Here is a 14784-nt window from a genome sequence, read left to right as displayed (position 1 = left end):
AATGGCAAATACTGAGAGGGGCTAGTGCTAGGACTAGTGCCCCTCAAAAATAGCACCCACACAAACTGAGCGGTGCAACTATACTTTGGGTCGTGCTCAGACATCAACTGCAGGGGTCAATTGGTCGTATTAAGACAGGGTCAATAGGTCATACTCAGACAGGGTCAATAGGTTGTATTCAGACAAACGGACATACACAGGGTATATAGCTCTTGGCACCGCTCAAAAAGTGTAGAGAGAGAGAGAGGGGGGGGGGGGGGGGGGGGAGGGGGAGAGAGAGAGAGAGAGAGAGAGAGAGAGAGAGAGAGAAACCAGATAGCTGCTCTCTCTGACCCGGGCTGTGACGTGGTTCATGATACCGTAGACTCGTAGAGCTCTCTCAGGTACAAACCAAACACACGTCCTTGCACCTGCAACCTCAACAGAATGTGGTCCGAATTAGCGAATTAGCGCTATCTTTAATGCACACTGACATGGAGTACCATTTGACAACAACCAGGGTAGTAAAAAAAATGACCACAAGGCACAAGGCAGCCACCAACTGGCAAATGTATTACCCTGCTTTGGCAGACCGCCAAGCTTCATTTGGGGGGTCTGTTTCCTTTAATAAATGTACTTGTCTGGTAAAATATCTAAGGTATAATGTGACTTGGTGGTGTAGCCTCCAGCACTGGTGACCCGGTCATTTCGTATAGGCACCGGTGTGTTGTGCTAAATGTGTAGCCTAATTTAGGCTGCCCTGTCCAGGACTGTAGTTGAATTCATTCAAAGTGTCCACATGGCAAACAATATGGGTTGTTTGCCAAATATGTTTTTTGACTTGTCATTTACCTTTATGGATACGATTAAGCATTTTAAACCCTGTTTCTAAATAGGCTATACACGTCTGTATGTTTTAATAGTGTGTATGCGCGGCGAGCGGTGTGCACATGTCTTATGGGGCGTCCCCCAACTTCAAAAAGTAGCACTACTACACTTTAATAGCCTAACGGGAAATCAAACTAACGTGAGTTTTGCTATAATGTGTTTCAAAGTATAGCTGGTATCTGGTTGACATTATGACCTGCATGTTCAGATCTTAGGAACTGCTTTAACCAATCGGACCCTATACATCTCTTATTCTGTGGGGCGAACATTCTGAGAAAATAGCAGATCTACAAGCTCACAACACGTCACAACACATGGCTATTTTTGGAAAAGAGATTTATAGAGGAAAATGAGGGGCCAAGGATTGTTCCCCCAGGGAAATACAGGGTTTAATGCATAACAAGTTGTAACTGAAACGGAACCTTTCCATACAGCAAACAATCAACACAGAATAAGCTACTATGAACTAAATAGAAGCAGCTTTTGACATGATTACACTGTCAAAGTGGATGACAACAGACATGATTGCTTGATTGATTTAAGTATTTATTAACAGTTTGCAGAATGGCCCGGGTAGTACATTTCACATGAAAGCACAACTAGGCACAAAATAGGCAGTGGACGACACTGATGAAGCATATTACTTGTTTACAACAGGGTCCACCTTTTTCATTCATTCACATTCATTTCATTCTTGATCATTAGCCAATAGCCACAAGGTTTTCTAGTACCGTAGGCTACAAAAGAGAAACTTAAAACCCTCCGTTGAAGGCATCTTATCTCATGAAGGAGAGAGCCTTCTTTCCCTAAATGAGGTGTAACTTTAACTTGGTCCCACGGGGTGGGACGAACATAAATCAACAGGAGGATTTAGAGTTTAGACTGACTGACATAATATCCAATCAAAAACCACGTCCCTCGTGCAACGTGGCCAATCAGCAGCTCTAATTAGCCAAACATGGTAGCATCTGTTTTGTCTGTTTGTTTTTTTGCCAGCGCGCACGGGCCGCTGGCTAGTTCGTATTCACGGACATGTTTTACGCACGAGTGCAGTACATGTAGCGGAGACGGCACCTTAACACCTGCGCTCGAATGTTGCGTGGTTTCCACAGGCTACCGCAAATTATAGCGGAATTTATTTTGAATATCGGTCTCTTCTTGGCTTAAAATAAGACGTGTACAACACGTGCAAAATGAGAGAATTGTAGTAGGCCTAATAAAGATAACAGATTCACAACAACGTTAAAGTTGCAGACGCGCTATAGAAACACTGTTTCCGCTACTAGGCTACTACTTTCATGACGCTCTGTCTGAGCGTCATGAAAACAAATGAACGTGAACGGTTTAATATTGAAGAAGAACAAACAATAATTGAAACACCGCCAGATACACCACTTTGGTCACCTGGCTGCTGATATTAGCTATAACTGGAGTGTCTGTGGGATCTGGGAAGTTGTTATGGTGCCTTTTATGGTGACTTTAACAGACTACCTGCTACTCGCCGGTCCTGTCCCGTTACATAAAAACCGTGTAAATGACACCATGCACATCCACCCTGACCGGCGTCCCTAGTTTGGGGACAATTTAGGACAATATGGTCTGCAACATAAAATAAAATAAAATCACAAATGTCCAAGATTCTTCAATTAAAACGTTTTAACTTGAATAACTAAAACGCACGGACAGGTCTTCAATGCTCGGCTATTTTCGAAGAGCCTATACACAACGGGGCTTAAGTCAAGTGCAGGCTAATAACGGCGTCAACTGTCACCAGGGTTACTCACCCGGCCGTCTTCTTTGTGAAACGGGTGTAGAAGTAGCCTATATATGTTGTGCTACTGTCACGGACGGTGGATCTCTCTCTCTCTCTCTCTCCCTGCGCCTGAACGCAGGTTGTATCCTATAATAGTATTTCAAGCGACACGTTACCGTTCCGTAGTAGCGCTGTTGTGTTGTCAACTTGTCGCCAAGGAGGCTGACAGACAGACACAGTCTGCAGTATATCAAACAGTTTGCTCCTGGCTGGTATGGAGCTTGTCACCAATACGGGACCACAGTCAGTCACCGCCACCACCACACACAGTTAACGTTGAAACCCCGAGAAAATCCCCCCCTGAAGACCTGAACGGCTTAGGACGGTGACGCAGACGCGCCGCTCGCCTTGTTGTCAAGTCACGGATAGGATCTGTTCTTTTTGGGCAAGCGATTATAGCGACACCCCCGAGTCTATGAAAGCTTAGAAAGGAAAACTCACCGCTTCTACGCGTTGACCGCGTTCAAAAACTGTCTCCCAAATCCCCCCGGCCGAGCTGTAAACAGTTCTTTGTATACTCCTTCCTCCCCGCGCGTAAAAATAAATAAAATAAACTAAAGCGTTTGTTTTTTTCCCCGAGTCCTCTCCTCTTCACCCACCGTTATTTCCCAGCAGGCAGGGAGAGTGATGATGCTGCTACAGAGAGAGAACTCCCCCGCTAGGCTGCTTTAGTTGCTCAACCTACCGGAGAAGGTAAGAACTAGTCAATATGGCTGACTGACGAACTTGCCGAAAGAGGCGTGGTGGCGTGCGCGCGCGCGTGCGCGCGCGCGACACACACACACACACACACACACACACACACACACACACACACACACACACACACACACACAGCCATAAATGGCAAATGTGAGCCCTGAAAGTCATCACAGAAAGTCTGTGCAATGCATCCTTCAAACTGCATCCAACAGACTTTACCTGTCCTGTCCTGTCCTGTCCCGTGTTCTTCTGACTGTTCCTCCTGCAGCATTTGGGATGCTTAATGCTTTAGCAAAACAGTTCATGATGAACCTGCAAGCGACTGAGGCAATTCTATGTTGTTACTTATAACATACACGAGGATATTATTAAAATCAACAGAGAAAGTTGGTTATGCATGTGTATCCCCCAGCCAAGACCCAGCCTGCAACAGCCCTGCCAGTCGGGCTCAGCCCTATTGGCATGACAGGTTACGCGTTGGTCTGGCGAGTGGGAGGCCCGGGTTCAATCCCTGCTTTCCGCGCATTGCTACACATGCATTAGGAACTAGAGGCAGGTGTTAAGGAGCTGCCCTCAAAAAGTAGTTAAAACCAACTGCATTAAAATGCTGTATACACATTAGTTAGTTGCCTTACAACATTTTACTCATACTGCAGTGCAAAATCTTTAAATATATTTGCAACCTCAATTAGTTTATATATATATATACTCTCGTAGATGTATTTATCGATTCTGACATCTTCACTCCGAGAGTCTAAGCGACCTTGCCCCATGGCATGTGGTGTGAAACCCCCTGCCTCAAAGTAACTCTTAACTTGTACAAATGCACTTTACTATGAAATCATTGGTTTCCCGTCAGTCACTATCCCCATACATGGGAATGCCCCCATATAAGCCCAGGTCTCGTGACATCACGTGTCATCATCAGGAATGGAGATCGCTGATGTCATAGTAAATGCGACCTGCTGTATGGAGATCCCTGATGTCAATATTGGCCAGCAACTCTACATCTGACCTCAAACCTCATACCCTTATACATGGATATATGCCAGAAACTGTTCTGACATTCCATATGTTGATCCTTCCCCATCCATCCTTCCTCTTCGATGTCTCCCTTTTGACTGATACCTGTCGATTCATTTCAAACTCTAGACGGGCCTTCCCCAAAGTTATTAGTGCAGCCGCGCCCGGCAGCCGGGCGAAAACTAGAGTTCTCAACAGGCCCTAAAATTAAGGCACGGCCCTACCTCCCTACCTGGGCCCTCATCAAACCCTGTACAGTGTACACTCAAGAGAATGTCCCCGCTACCACCCTTAGATCTCCATATATGGAGCTGACCTTCCATATGTTGATTTGACCTCATCAAACCCTGTACACATGCTCCTTATATGGCCAATACAGAATTCATTCCATGTTGATCTGACCCCTCCATGGCAAAGTGCCAGCGCTCGCCCAGCAGTCTGCCGTCAATGAGGCGGATGTGTGCACGCGACCTCGCCCTTAGGCGTCTTACTGGTATATAAAATCGAACTATAAATGCACCAAGTCTCTGTACGTACGTACATCTGTAATCACATAACTCGAGAACCGTTCGCCACACCGACTTCGAAGTCGACATACACGACATCCACATATTTGAATAATAATACTAATACTACGCAGTCATACTGGCTCAGGGAAGAGGACACCCTGGGTTACCCTGGATGTGTGACATCAGGAAGGCCATCCCTTTGTAGAATAAAGTTGTGATCCCCAAAATGGTAGAAAGTGATATTGAAACTAGAGATGTCCCTGTTACTGTATCTGTATCGGAAAAGTATCGGTATCAGCCCTTATATCGGGTCATATTGGTATCTGTATCGGAAATCGGAAAAGTATCGGCATCAGCCCTTATTTGTCATATCGGGTCATATCGGTATCGGCGAATATGCCAGTCTAACCACCGATCTAAGGGGTTGACACTATGGCAGGTAAATAAAATGTTGGGGCATGTGGAGTTTGCTTTCGAGTTGCACAAACTGCAAGTGTACATTTGAGTGAGGAGTCTGCTATAAACATATAGTAGATATCTATAAACACAACACAAGATATATATATAGCTAGATAGCAATAAACACAACATGAGATATATAGCTAAATAGCCATAAACACAACACGAGATCACAACACTGGCATCGGTATTGGCTAACACAGAAATTGTGCTATCGGGATCAGATCGGGAACGAACAAAGTGTATCGGGACATCCCTAATTGAAGCCCATGTTTTTTTAAAGCATAGTTTGTACACAATGTTACATTAAATAACTGTTAGTACAGCACTATCTTGCTGGAATGTGAACCTGGTTGTCTAATTTGGTATCTAAAAGCAGATTATGTATACTACACTCGGTAAGAAACTTATTATCTGGTAATATCTAATTACATTTTGTATAGCTACTAAACATACATTAGGACTGTAAAATAAAATAAAGTTTATAGTAACATATGAATATTGTACTACCTATATACTATACTGTTACTGTTATATACCTATATAAATTATCTGTAATTTATGAAGGTGTGTTAATTGATACAATACTTATCATGAATTATATTGGAGCTCAGCAAAATGTAACCTATAGCAAATACCCTCTTTGTGGTTCCTTGATTTTCTCTGTGTATTTTTAACTTTATGTACATTGTCTCCCTCTCTTGGCAGAGACAGGTAATTGTAACAATAGTCAAACTACAGCAAAGATGAGTAGATGACACTTGACAGAGCATTGCTCTGTCATCTTCGGCTTACCCGAGGACCTCTACAGAGCATAGTGCAGCAACCTTTATCTGTTCTCTAAATAAAGTTGTCAATAAATCAAATCTAAATAACAAAAATATGACATCAAGTAACCAAAACCAACACATAATGTTTCTGCATATAATAATGATACTAATCATCACAACCACCATGTTCATAACTGACACTATCGGTACATCCAGTATCTGCAAACAGTATTTTATTTTAAAATATTTAATAGGTTTGAAAGTGAAGCTGAAAAATCTGCGTGATGACTGATGGCTGCATTCAATCATTGTTTTCTGGGGAATATTTCAAAAAGGTCTACATGCAAGACAAATAAAAGCAAACAAGTGGAAACATTTTAACCCTCCTAGGACTATTTGTCTAATTGATTATTTTACTGTTTTTGCTCCTGTACAGACACATACCAATGGTCTTGTTGACATACTACAGGGAAGTGGGCACTGGTGGAAAATGTATTACTTCTGCAATATAGACAATATATCGAGTAAAAGTGCAGAATAAAAAAAATACTTGAGTACAAAAGTACTAGTAGAAATGGCAAATGGTGCATTTATATCGTGCCTTTATCCAAGGCGCTTTGCATAAATTGTGCATTACATTCACCGACTGATGGCGGCAGAAACCATGCAAGGCATCAAGCAGCACATCAGGAGCAATATGGGGTTCAGTGTCTTGCTCAAGGACACTTCAACACTAACTCTTGCTAGTTCAAACCCGGGCTCCCGGGTTTGAACTAGCAACCTTGCGGTTACCATCCGTGTGGGGTTACCATCCTGTGGCTCAGGAGGTAGAGCAGGTCGTCCAATGATCCTTGACTCCCGGCTCCTCCTGTCTACATGTCAAAGTGTCCGTGGGCAATACACTGAACCCTACACTGCCTCCAATGAGTCGGTCGGTGTGAGCTTGCCACCATTGGTATGTGAATGTGGGAAGTGAGGACGCTGGCGTCGACTGTTCGCCGCTTCAACCTGGGGACCACTGTTGTGTTGGGAGGAGGGGGATATAGGCGTGGGGGGAAATTAACATTGATATTAAACTCACGATGCTGTTCATTGCAACTTATGCATGACGAGCAGTGAGCAGACATTACATTGAGTATGGGCATATTTCTTTATAATGGTGACTCAACCAGGAAATACCGGATTGCCTGGTTGAGTCAGGAGGAGGAATACCTACTTTCCCTTGAAATTCTAACTCCCTTTTCTGTGGAAGTTCTTGACGTCCGACTTCCCAGGAACTGACAACATTGATGCGTCATCGTACGCCTACAGAATACTTTCCTACGTACTAAATGCATGGTCAGGGACCACATGCCATACCTTCACGGACCACCAGTTGAAAACCCATGCCCAAAACCTGGGGCAACAGGGCCCTCTCTGTGGCTGCCTCTACGCTCTGGAATTCCCTCCCCAAAACACATCCCCCTCACTTTCAAAACCGCACTAAAAACCCACCTGTTCAGAATAGCAATAAACTTGTTACATGTACTGTTTTTATTGGTTTTATTCCTAATTTACTTGTTTTCTAATAAAGTTTTTTTTTCTCATGTTCCCCCCATGGCCCCCACACATGTAAAGCGTCTTTGGGTATTAGAAAAGCGCTATATTAATGTCCCAGATATTATTATTATTATAATGTATGAATGAATGAACCATTGTAAAGCGCTTTGAGCATTTGGAAAAGCACTATAAAAATGCAATTCATTATTATTATTATCATCCAGCCACTCTACCCCTGAGCCACCGCCGCCCATAGAAAGTACATTCTTTTTTAAATGAATACAAAATCTTTTGAAAATTGCGTCCGGCCGGCTATTTTTCAAATGACCGAAATGTAAAGATCTTGTATGGATGCTGTATTCATGTTCCTCTTTTTCACGTTTTGTCAAGTTAAAGGAGAATTCATTGATTTGGAAACAAACCCCGGTCTGCCACGGTAACAAGATGTACACATGCATGCACTACAGTGGGGGGGACGTGCAACAGACCAACAGCACACACACCAAGGCCCGTCCCCGCTCGATCATGATTGGCGTAAGGCCCCTCTCTATCCTGATTGGATGAAGGCTTAGAAAAACGAAAGGTTTTTTTTTACCCCCAGGGGTTAACTGGGGACAGGGAGGAACTCCTTATATGGTCAGCACACTCTATAGTAAATATGATATTTGAATTAAGTGAAACACCGAATATACCTTTAAATATCACATTCTTCTTAAGTTCTTTGCGACCAACATGCCTTTCAAAGATTTATATCAGGCAGTAGCCACTACACCTCCGGCTCCATCCCCTACACCAATGAACTGTGCCGGTTGCAACAGAAGGGTGGGGCTTAGTAACATACTACAGGATGCTCATGCTATAAAAAACTGGTACAGTATGTGGTTGAACAGTCGTGTTGACTTGGACAAGCTTTACTCTGGTTTCTAATATGGGTGATGAATATATAGTAGCAATAGACTTTGGTACTGCTTAGGGTACGCCTTTCTTATCAGTGGCGAAGAACCCATGCTTCCACAGTGGGGAATCAAAGAGGGACTGACCAGCTCAAAGACTCCTACATGTATTCTATTTGATGAAAATGAGCAATTCCTCAAGTTTGGTTATGATGCTAAAAGGGAATACACTGAGAGAAATGAAAAGGCAAGGGAAAGGCTTCTCTTTGAAAACTTTAAGATGGAACTCTACGGAAAAGTAAGTCTATGATATTGATTTAAAATTGTTAAAAAAAAAGAGTATACTGTATGTATATATTAATTTATTTAACATTTCAACAGAAACTCAACGCAGATCTAATGATTACAGCCATAAATGGCAAAAAAATGAAAGCCCTGGAAGTCATCACAGAAAGTCTACGCTACCTGAAGGACCATGCAATGGCCAAGTTTAATGAAAACATATCTGGACGAACCTTCACTGCGTCTGACTTCACCTGGGTTCTCACTGTTCCTGCTATTTGGGATGCTTCCGCAAAACAGTTCATGAGAGAAGCAGCAACTACAGTAAGGTTATTACGTATACATGATGACATTATCAAAATTATGTACACGATATCTTCTACACATGTAATGTGTGAATTTTGTCTGTCTGTCTGTCTAGGCTGGCATGGTGAGAGAAAGTAACTTGGACAAGTTGGTCATCGCATTGGAGCCAGAAGCAGCCTCCATCTGGTGTAAGCAGCTGCCCTCAGATGGTTTTATTGGTGAGAACTCAGGACAGGCTACCCTACAACAGAAACCTGGAACACGATACATTGTTGCTGACTGTGGAGGTATGTTGTGCTGTGATATTTATGCAGACGTATTCAATGATTCATAAATGTGCGTGTGTGTGTGTGTGTGTGTGTGTGTGTGTGTGCGCGCCGTGATTTTTTCCACCCTAAAACGTTAGGGTTCCAGGGACCCCCACACAAAGTTGCACCACTTACTTCACACGGGTGTGATTTTTGGTTAAAATTTAGTTTTTATGTGGACACGCCCACTAGTTCATTAAGTAGGCTATGCCTGGTTTGCCTGGTGGGTGGTGACTGGTGATGGCTGGTGGCGAAGACATCATTGCACATAACCACAACAAGGGGTCTAATGCAATACTGTCCCCTCATAAACACATGCAAAAGTGGAAAAATCACGGCACTCCATCTTTAAATGTATGCAACTTCAATATACAGTATCTGCACTCTGTTGTCCACACTTTTGTGTATACAATTATTTCATATTTTAAAGCCTAACATTGTTGTCTTACAGGTGGTACCGTTGACATCGTGGTACATGAAGTATGTAAAGGAGGAGTCCTGAAAGAGCTGCATAAGGCCTCTGGTAATGATATGGGAGGGGAGCACGTTACAAAAAACTTTAAAAGTTGCCTGAAAGAAAGATTCCCTGATGATGTCTGGAATGAGTATGAAAGAAAGTTTCCCAGTGAGCTTCTAAAGATGATTTATAACTTCAGTGTCCTTAAGAGTGAGGATGATGATGTAGGGATCGACTGCCCTCATAACTTAGCAATATTAGCTCAGAAGTACTTCAAGAATGTGGAAGGTATGTCTTACTCTCAGGAGTATGCGTCGATCAAAATCTCAAGAGAAAAGATGAGATCTTTCTTTGAAGAAAGTCTGATTGGCATCACTAAAAGTCTCAGTGTAATCTTTACAAATAAGAAACTCAGAATTGAATACCTTCTGTTAGTAGGGGGTTATGCCTCAAGTCAGATTTTGCGCACACACATTACCAAGAAGTTTGGTGCTCAGTGCACAGTACTTTGCCCTGCTTTGCCCCAGCAGGCAATTCTGAGGGGAGCCGTCATGTTTGGAAGAACCCCTGCGGTAGTGGCATCACGAAAAAGTGCCTTTACTTATGGCATTGCAATCAATGATTATTTTGATGCGTCGAAGCATAAGGCTGATAAGAAGTTCTACAACAAGGATAAAAAAGAGTATTTTTGTGAAGATATTTTCAAAATACTGGTGACAGTAGATGAAGATGTGGGTTGGAATGAAACCAGAAACCACATCTTCTCACCAAAAGGAAAAGACGACACATATGTCGATTTTAGATTTTATCGCACAGAAAGGAAGAATCCTCAATATGTAGATGGGTGGGGAATAGAAAAAATTGACTCATTTAGTGTTGCGATGCCAGATACTAGACGAGGATTGAACCGTAGAATCCAGTTTCAGGTCAGATTTGGCTCCACGGAAATAACAGCCACGGCCACTGATGTGGATTCCAAGTCAACAAACTCAGTCAAAATTGACTTTTTGAGAAAATAAGACTACAGATAAATAAGAGTAAGACTATTGCATTTAAGATAGTCTTAAGCAGAGCAAATTGCAATGTAGGCCTAATTGGCATAAAACGAATTTATTCTTTCTTCATTATCATTTATGAGAATAATATACTGTAACAGGCTGTCCTCAAATATTAGCTATAGGCAGGGTATACTGGGGAAATGGTGATTTTGGTTTACCATTAAATATTTTATATTTGTGTGATAATTCAAACGAGGGCTGCATTTCGTTTATTAGGTTGAGTTGTATATGAATACCTAATTCTTACATTATGTGATGTAACTTTGTATTTGATGTTAAAGAGCAATCATACTAATCTTGTAGACAATGTGCTAAATCAAGTTCTATTGCTAAATTGTATTATTATTCATTATTATTGCAATACATCAATGACCTGACCAAATGATGTACAGAATTTCCTTTTTTCTTGGTTTAGATTACTTTTGTTTTACTGTTTCTTTATCTTTTGTGTATTTGACTTGTAGCCTTCTGTAACTGACACATAAATGAATGTGGTTGGCTTTGAAAATGAGTCGCTGTTTATGAGTGAACTTTATGTAACTCAAAATGGTAATGTAACATCTAGGAATTGAATATGAAGGACCCCAATGGAAACAAGCCATAGGCTTTCTTAGGTTATAAATGGCTTAGCAGACTTTGTCTTGAACTGTACTTTCCTGTGCTTTTTGTTCCTGCAAACTGTTAATAAAGTAATAAATCAATCTATCAATCAATCAATGAATCAATCAATCTGACAACTATTCCAAACATAATGTGAAACCCATTAAAATAATTACAGGAAAAATAATAATTATTATCATATTAATAATTATCATTTACGAGATTGTCACATTTATATGAAAACGTCATCATTATTGGCCAGCAACTCTACATCTGACTTCAAACCTCAAACCCTTAGATCTCCATATAGCTGACCTGTTCTGACATTCCATGTTGATCCAAAATGTGGTGATTTGATTGGATAATGGGGGCACCCCCTTATTATAAAAGTACAAACTTTTGTGTTTGTTCACATGACCTGATGAAGATCAAAAAGATCAAAACGATTTATCAATAAATAAAGTATTTTTGTACCTGTGGTGTGCAGGCTCCATCCATCATCTGCTGATCCTTCCCCATCAGTTCAATACTTCAATAAGTATTTGTAATAGAATCCCTTTGTTGGCACTTCGCCATAGTCCATCATAATAATCATCTAGAAATGAGAACCAGCTGATTATTTTTTACAATATCAACCCATAGGCTACATTGTGTTCCCCAAAACGATTGAACATTATATTGTACATTAGTTATTTAAAATGTGTGTTAAAGAATAATTGCAATAGAGTCCTGCTGATTGTGTCTTATCCATGTAATTTAAAAGCTACAGAAGTGTGCACATTTGTCTGAGAATTATTGGTTCCCAGATATTATATATATATATATATATATAATATATATATATATAAGTGTTTCTTCTATATACACATTTGTAAATGATAGCACACAGCATATAGTCTATATCTTAATCACCTTATTTGACCTTAATTCAAAATATATATAAACAGAGAAAATGCATCAGGATTTCCTCTGTAACTGACCAATTAATATTTGTCTTGATTCTGGTTGCAACATTTTTATTTGAAAGTGGATCGACAGCTGCTTGCTCACAAATTGAACAGGGCTTCTTTTGCATGGCAAACTGTACACTGACTTGGTATGATGCCTTCAGTGTTGCTTGTTCCCTTTGAATGTCTAGTATATCAGAGACTATATATAGTATCAAGTGAAGATGGACAGGAAAGAGGGAGAGAGAGAAGGGGAGAGACATGCAGCAAAGGTTGTCATGAACGGGACTCGAACACGTCAGGCCAAAGCCTATGTGGCATGCGCCTGGACCACTTCGCCAGCGGGCGCCCCATCAGAGACAATATTAATACGAATCACCACAAACTTGTTCCACCTGGACTCAAAATATCTTGAACTGGTTCCGTTCTTTTTTCACGCCTAATTTTGAACGAGTTTAGAGTGTTTCCACAGACAATTAATTGTTTGCGAACCGTAAAAGGTTCGGAATCGGAACTGCAACCAAAAAATACTTTATAATACTTATTTTTTTACTGGGAACCAAAGTGGCCGTGTAGGGCTGGACTGGGACAAAAAATTGTCCTGGACTTTTTGGCCCAGCCCGGCCCACCATAACTTTCAACATAAACGATGGAAATCCTTCTGTTATTATTTTACACTATGGTAATAATACCACAAATGTTATACTTTATACCACAAAGGTTTTGGAATTGTGTGTTCTCATATATTATAAGTTCTACAACCAGCATTTGTTGTGGCACTTGTATTGCAGGTGGTGGGCTTCCGTCATGATGACCTGTATAGACAGCAGAGCTGCAGAGAATGAGAAATAAAAATAAAACCTAAGTGAACTACAGTACATGTGTGTGATATTTTCTCTGTATGAAAAGTTTTTGAACTGTATAAACTGTTACTAAAGTTTGAAGGAACAAACCTTGATTATTGCAGATGTTCATGGGTGTGGAAAGGACCACTTCCACATTCCAAGAAATGGATGATAGTGCTGTCGGGAATGGGATGGTATAAGACAGAGGGAGGTTGCTGTGACATTTTTGGGCCATTAAAAACTCATGCACAGAAGCAAGAGTGTGCTCTCTCGTTCTGTAGTTAGAAACCTTAAGATCTGTTGGGTGCAGAACCCTAATGTCTTCAGTATATGCCCATAACCTGTATTGTCACACATTATGGCCATATTGGTCGGATCTGCGGTTCGTGACAACCGAATATTTGAATGACTCGGCTTATGTCTGAGTCAAATTACATGCCTATATGTGGACGTATCAGGTTTGTTTATGGTAATGTCTTAGTCATAGTGACATGTCTATATAATATGGTCATATTCAATGTAGCTGCATTTGTGATTTAGAAGAGAATAAATCACAATGACCCAGATTCTGGTACAGTCCAATGCAGTATCCAAGATCCCAAAACCTAGCTGTCTAAATGAGTATCGCCCGGTAGCGCTAACGGTAGTAATGAAGTGCTTTGAAAAGCTGATTAAGGGCCACATTTCCTCCCTACTGCCAGGGTCATTTCCTCCCTACTGCCAGGGTAATTTCCTCCCTACTGCCCTAACCTACAGTTTGCCTATCGTCCCAATAGATCCACTGATGATGCCATCGAGCATATACTTGAGACTGCTCTTGTCCACCTACAATTTACAATTTAGGCATTTAGCAGACGCTCTTAATCCAGAGCGATTTAAATTGAGCACATCTAGACGACAAGAAGAAGGCTATTATTTATTGATTATAGCTCCGTTTTCAACACCATTATTCCATCCAGGCTCATCAGTAAACTAAGGGACCTAGGAATCAGCAGCACACTGTGTCGATCATGGATCCATGACTTCCTGACAGGCAGACCACAGGCTGTGAAAGCCACAGGCGTTGCCGCGCGGCAACGCCTGTGCCGCGTCGCTGCGCACCTGGTGTGTGATGGGCTCAACCTGGACGTGGCGGAGCTGGCTATGGCTCACGTAGTCCTGGGTGTCGCCTCTAGACGAGGCAGGTCACGTACACAGACTTTTAGGTTCGGGTAACTTATGTGAGTTGACCCTGGTACCTAGGGCATACCCCAGAGCATTTAGGTGGACCAGGACTGTCAGCTCAGTTAGCCCTTGGAGTATATAAGGCATATAAAGTTTTCGCATGGCGAGTATGCGTGCATTTATACCCTCGGGCAAGAGGGCACGTACTGTGTGTGTTATGTCACAAAAGGCCCATTCATAGT

General features: G+C 41.7%; 1 protein-coding gene across 5 annotated transcripts in view; it reads right to left on the bottom strand.

The window, feature by feature from the left end:
* The window catches only part of LOC310867261 (radixin), a 53940-nt gene extending 50567 nt beyond the window's left edge, over window positions 1-3373 (bottom strand). For 2 of the 5 annotated variants that reach the window (XM_083777166.1, XM_083777170.1), the window contains exon 1: window positions 3122-3356. The gene's annotated coding sequence lies outside the window, so the exon portion shown is untranslated. Of the gene's footprint in view, window positions 1-2651; window positions 3033-3121 lie in introns of those variants that run through there. The other 3 variants (XM_083777168.1, XM_083777167.1, XM_083777169.1) reach the window with 3 other exon arrangements.
* Window positions 3374-14784: the final 11411 nt, after the last annotated feature.

The sequence above is a fragment of the Protomyctophum parallelum genome, assembly GCF_964188405.1.
Source record: "Protomyctophum parallelum genome assembly, chromosome: 11".
Classification (NCBI taxonomy): Eukaryota; Metazoa; Chordata; class Actinopteri; order Myctophiformes; family Myctophidae; genus Protomyctophum; species Protomyctophum parallelum.
This window is presented reverse-complemented; position numbering and strand designations above follow the sequence as displayed.